Source organism: Dermacentor variabilis, chromosome 2 (assembly GCF_050947875.1).
Source record: "Dermacentor variabilis isolate Ectoservices chromosome 2, ASM5094787v1, whole genome shotgun sequence".
Lineage (NCBI taxonomy): Eukaryota > Metazoa > Arthropoda > Arachnida > Ixodida > Ixodidae > Dermacentor > Dermacentor variabilis.
In genome coordinates this window covers 16,707,528-16,713,462 of record NC_134569.1, presented here as the reverse complement: position 1 = coordinate 16,713,462, position 5,935 = coordinate 16,707,528, and positions in this window count along the sequence as shown.

Genomic DNA, 5,935 nt, shown 5'->3' with positions numbered 1-5,935 from the left:
ATTCCAACTTCTCACTTTCTCTTCGGTGTTCTTGTGAGCACACTGCTGAAAAGCGGGGGCTCTGGATCCCCAAGTGGGCTGAGAGAGAGGGAGGTGGTGGAGAGGGCAGCAGGAAGAGCCAATCACATCCCGCTGACTGTACGGCAAGTTTATTCAGTGCACTCCGACGGCCGTTGTAATCGCCGTATAAGGCATTATCTACAGAGCTCCGCCGCGTGCACAGGCGCACCCCATGACGACGCTACACCATCGCAATTAGAGCGCTCTCTTTATTTGAGGATGACTTCAGTGTTTTTCCAGTCACGTCGGTTGAGCAGGAGGTGGTAAGACGACGTCGGATGAACTCGCAAAGGCGACGCGCGAAGTGAAGCGCGCGGACGCGAATGGCACCGCGGGATCGGAGCTCAGCGAGAACGACAGGGCTACGAGACTGGTAGTCACGGCGATCGACGCTCCGAGATATAATTGACGCCCCGCAGCACCTCGTTTAAATGCGCATGTGGCGAGAACAGCCGCGCAACTCATGCGCGCTATGGACGGTGCCCAATTGTTGCACACGCCATTGCCTCTCCACCAAAGGAGAGAGGGGTTCAGGCTCTACATACTTGAGCGTATACAGCAAGGGCACTGTCTATGGCACGCATTCACCTCCAAATTGCACAGACTGTGCATCAACTGTCGTCGTCGTCATCTTCGCCATACCACTTTCATATCCCGACCCTGTCTCTATCGTTCACCCGAACCCTTTCCGCAACATGTAGCTGCAGGCTAGGGTTACAACCCTCAGACCAACCTCTCGCTCATTAAGATTCCTCTTTCCCTTAAGTGTTGTCTTACAAGACATTTGCACTGCTGTCAGAAATTGCTGCAGCAACGCTACGAGGAACCGACAACTTCATTTAACTGCAGGGCGGGGAATTGGAACTCCTGGCGGTCAAGTGGCTAGCGATGGTAATCCGATCGGAAACAGCGATTCAGGTTTCAGACACCTCGGTGCATGTGTACGATCATCGGAAGCGTTCGATCAGGTGGTAGAACGGCTCACTGCAGCGAGAAATGCTGGAGAGGGTCTAATCTCCAGAAGTGAAGCCGACCAAGCCGCTCGCTCGCGCAGGACTCCGCCGTAGAGCGATGCATCCGAAGCGGTGGCTCGGTAGACAATCTTGCGGAGGCTGCGAGAAGAGACACAGAAGCGAACAGTTACGAGTGAGGTCCGGGATGTCTGTGTAACATCATGCTCGAATGCCTCGGAAAAAAATAAATTTTAAAACATTTCGCCGTTACTCGTGCTCAGGCCCAGAACCTCGTGGCTATGATACGGGGAGATCAATATCAAGTTTTATGGAAGTTTAAAAAATCGCCCCTTGCAGATAAGCTAATTCCAGTCCTTTAGCTGGATTACTCAGAGACGCGGACATTACTTGCACGAGAATTATTATTATTATTAGATATCTAAACATACAAGCACACAAAGCAAACAGGGAGGGAGCAAGCTGACAACTGCCACCGAGAGGGGCACTACGCCTGCCTACTCTTTCGGGAGGAGGGAAAGAAAAGGGGAGAAGAGGAGAAGGAGATAGGAAACAAAGAAATAGGAAAGGAAATATGAAATAAACACATCACAGAGACACAGACAAGAGAAAGTAGGAACAAGAAAAGAAAATGCCTATAAACCGGAGGCCAAATCAGTTTTCTGCATGAAAGTTTGCAAGTCTCTAGCGTTGAGCAGCACTCCTCGGAAACAGGCAATCGTCAAGGGCCGTACTCATGAATCCAATCAGTTCATATTCCTTAATAAGCAGTGCACGTTGTGTGACGAATGCGGGACACTCCAATATAAGGTGTTCAAGTGTCTCCCATGAGCGACACGACGTACACGACGGGTTGTCCACACGACTTTGACGTTACAACCGTGGGCGCACCAACACTAAGCCAACTCTTAATTTCACTAACAGTGCTCTAGCACTACGAGGCAAGCAACGACCACGAACACGGGGATCGAAGCACATATTCCACTTATGAACAAAAGCTCCCTAAGTAGCCTTCTAATTATTATGCCACATATTGCAATATACGAATTGCAGCCGGTGAGTTGACAAGGCGGAAATAATTTCCAGAATCACACCAGTTTAGAGATATGTGCCATCAAACTCACCGTTAAAACATGCTGTCGTTCCGCTCACTTTTTAACAAAACTCTCCTTTATGCATTGAAGCACAAAAATGACTGGAACGTCCATGGATTTCGTCCCACACATTAGGAAGTAACATCACGAAAATTGTCGAGATTCATCTCAACTCTTGCAAACTCACCGGTTACAGTTCATAAATTGTTTTCAATTTTCTGTCATAGGCAATTTTTAGAAATTCCGCGATACTTAAAAATGAATACCACGCATATGCGGGAAATTAGTCTGCGAAGGAAGCAAAAGTTCACAACAAGACTCATATACTGAATGACACGTATCCGAGCTTCAGCCTTTCACCTCTGCAGCATGCTTGGTTCGAGGCAAAGAACTACTATCGGCACGTAAATAAACTGATTCGTGCGAGTCTTAACAAAGCAGCAGCCGATGTTAATATAGAGACCTCGAATAATATGCCGTGCAGAACACGGGGATTGGCCACGCAGTGTTATGGGGGCGGGGTTTTGTGAACCTTCAACAGCGTCTGTTTGGGGCTCGAACCAGGTTGACCATGGAAGAGGGTGCGGCAGGGACGACCGAGGTTATGTAATAACAAATAACAGAAGTTCAATACATCATTACGGGTAAGCGGTGCGCTCCAAGACAAAAATATACAGAAACGTTCAGCGTGCGTGCACCTGCACGCAAGGGCAGAGATGTGACCACACGTAGCGGCTCGCTGTTTTTCTAATGCCTTCCACCATACGGGCAACCTCGTTATCTGCTGGTCTCTAGCAGACGGCTTTGTCAGGACACGTCGCGTCAACCCACACAGAGGGGCACGGGAGGGAAACCACCCCTTTGCACAGAGGGATAGAACGTAGGGCATGTTGAGGCAACCCAAACAGAGCGGCATGGAAGGGAAACCACCCCGTTCCGTAGATGTGTTGAATGTAGAACACGTTGGGGCAACCCATACCGAGCGGCATGGGAGGGAAACCACCCCTTTGGGTAGAGGGATTGAACGTAGGGCACGTCGGCGCAACCCACACAGAGGGGCACGGGAGGGAAACCACACCTTTCTGTAGAGGGATTGAACGTAGGGCACGTTGGGGCAACCCACACAGAGGGGCACGGGAGGGAAACCACCCCTTTGCGTAGAGAGATTGAACGTAAGGCACGTTGGGGCAGCCCACACAGAATGGCACGGGAGGGAAACTACCCCTTTCCGTAGAGGGATTGAACGTAGGACACGTCGCGTCAAGCCGCAAAGAGTAGCACGGGAGGGAAACCACTCCTTTGCGTAGAAGGATTGAACGTAGGGCACGTTGGGACAACCCAGACAGAGGGGCACGGGAGGGAAACCACCCCTTCGCGTAGAGGGATTGAACATAGGGCACGTCGCGGTAACAAACACAGAGTGGCACGGGAGGGAAACTACCCCTTCGTGTAGAGGGATTGAACGTAGGACACGTTGGGGGCAACCCACACAGAGAGGCATGGCAGGAAACCACCCCTTTGCGTAGAGGGATTGAATGTAGGGCACGTTGGGGTAACCTGCACAGACGGGCATGGGAGGGAAACCACCCTTTGCGTAGAGGGATTGAACGTAGGACACGTTAGTGGCAACCCATATAGAGAGGCATGGGAGGAAACCACCCCTTTGCGTAGAGGGATTGAACGTAGAGCACGTCGCTTCAACCCACAGAGAGCGGCATGGCAGGGAAACCAACCTTTTGCGTAGAGGGATTGAATGTAGGGCACTTCAGAGGAGCACGGGAGGGAGACCATCCCTTTGCGTAGAGGGATTGAACGTAGGATACGGCGCGTTAACCCACGCAGAAGGGCATGATGGGAAACCATCCCTTTGCGTTAAGGGGTTGAACGTAGGGCACGTTGGGGCAACCCACACAGAGGGGCACGGGAGGGAAACCACCCCATTGCGTAGAGGGATTGAACGTAGGGCACGTCGCGTCAACCCACAAAGAGGGGCACGGGAGGGAAACCACTCCTTTGCGTAGAAGGATAGAACATAGGGCACGTTGGGGCAACTCAGACAGAGGGGCATGGGAGGTAAACCATCTCTTTGCGAAGAGGGATTGAACTAGGGCACGTTGGGGTAACCTGCACAGACGGGCATGGGAGGGAAACCACCCTTTGCGTAGAGGGATTGAATGTAGGGCACGTTGGGACAACCCACAAAGACGGGCACGGGAGGGAAATCACCCCTTTCTGTAGAGGGATTGAACATATGGCACGTTGGGGCAACCCACAAAGAGCGGCATGGGAGGGAAACCACCCCTTCGCGTAGAGGGATTGAACGTAGCGCAAGTTGGGGCAACCCACACAGGGGGGCACGGGAGGGAAACCACCCCTTTGCGTAGAGGGATTGAACGTAGGGCACGGCGCGTTAACCCACACAGAATGGCACGGGAGGGAAACCACCCCTTTCCGTAGAGGGATTGAACGTAGGGCACGTGGGGGTAACCCACACAGAGGGGCACGGGAGGGAAACCACTCCTTTGAGTAGACGGATTGAATGTAGGGCACGTTGGGGGCAACCCACACAGCGGGACATGGGAGGAAAGCACCCCTTTGCGTAGAGGGGTTGAACGTAGGGCAGGTTGGGGCAACCCACACAGTGGGGCACGGTAGGGACACCACCCCTTTCCGTAGAGGGATTGAACGTAGGGCACGTTGGGGCAACCCACACAGACGGGCACGGGAGGGAAACCACCCCTTTCTGTAGAGGGATTGAACGTAGGGCACGTTGGGGCAACCCACACAGAGGGGCACGGGAGGGAAACCACCCCTTTGCTTAGAGGGATTGAACGTAGGACACGTCGCGTTAACAAACACAAAGTGGCACGGGAAGGAAACCACCCCTTCGCGTAGAGGGATTGAACGTAGGACACGTTGGGGGCAACCCACACAGAGGGGCATGGGAGGAAAGCGCCCCTTTGCGTAAAGTGGTTGAACGTAGGGCACGTTGGGGCAACCCATACAGAACGGGCACGGGAGGGAAACCACCCCTTTGCGTAGAGGGATTGAATGTAGGGCACGTAAGGGGCAACCCACACAGAGAGACATGGGAGGTAAACCATCCCTTTGCATACAGGGATTGAACGTAGGGCACGTTGGGGCAACCCACAGAGATGGGCATGTGAGGGAAATCACCCCTTTGCATAGAGGGGTTGAACGCAGGGCAGAGGGGAGTAGGATTTGCACATTCTGCGCATAATCCCGTCGCACATGCCCGACGGACAAGTCCTTCCATGTTGACGAGCGTGACTATTAGGCACGCCATACCCAGGCGTTTGGCTTCTTTTCCATTCATTGCCGCATAAAGTGAACCGTTACAGTAGTAAGAAAGTAAGAAAAAAAGGAATGCAGAAACTCCACTAGAGTTGCCGAAGTATGCGTAAGCATATTCCCGAATTTCAGTTGACCCAGCCCCAAATTTCAAGTTGGCTCACCTGTACTATAAGCTTCCCTATGCATATTCTATTGACCCCTACGTATTCCTATGGTTATTTTCTCTCATGAATTGATTTTATTAAATTGTTTCATAACGCTTATAAAGCTACCAGTCATCTACATATACAATAGTGCAACGAAGTTAAATGTCTTAACTTCGCACATTAGGCATTTTTGTGCAGATACAAGGCCTGACACTTTTCGCGTGCATTTTCGCGTGACGGAGCTGGGGTACTGAGCAAAGGTAATTCCAAAATGCATCTGCCAGAGCGCGTGGTTCTTTTCTTCGGTCATGGGTGAGCATTGATCGCGTCAATATTATTCTGGGACGAC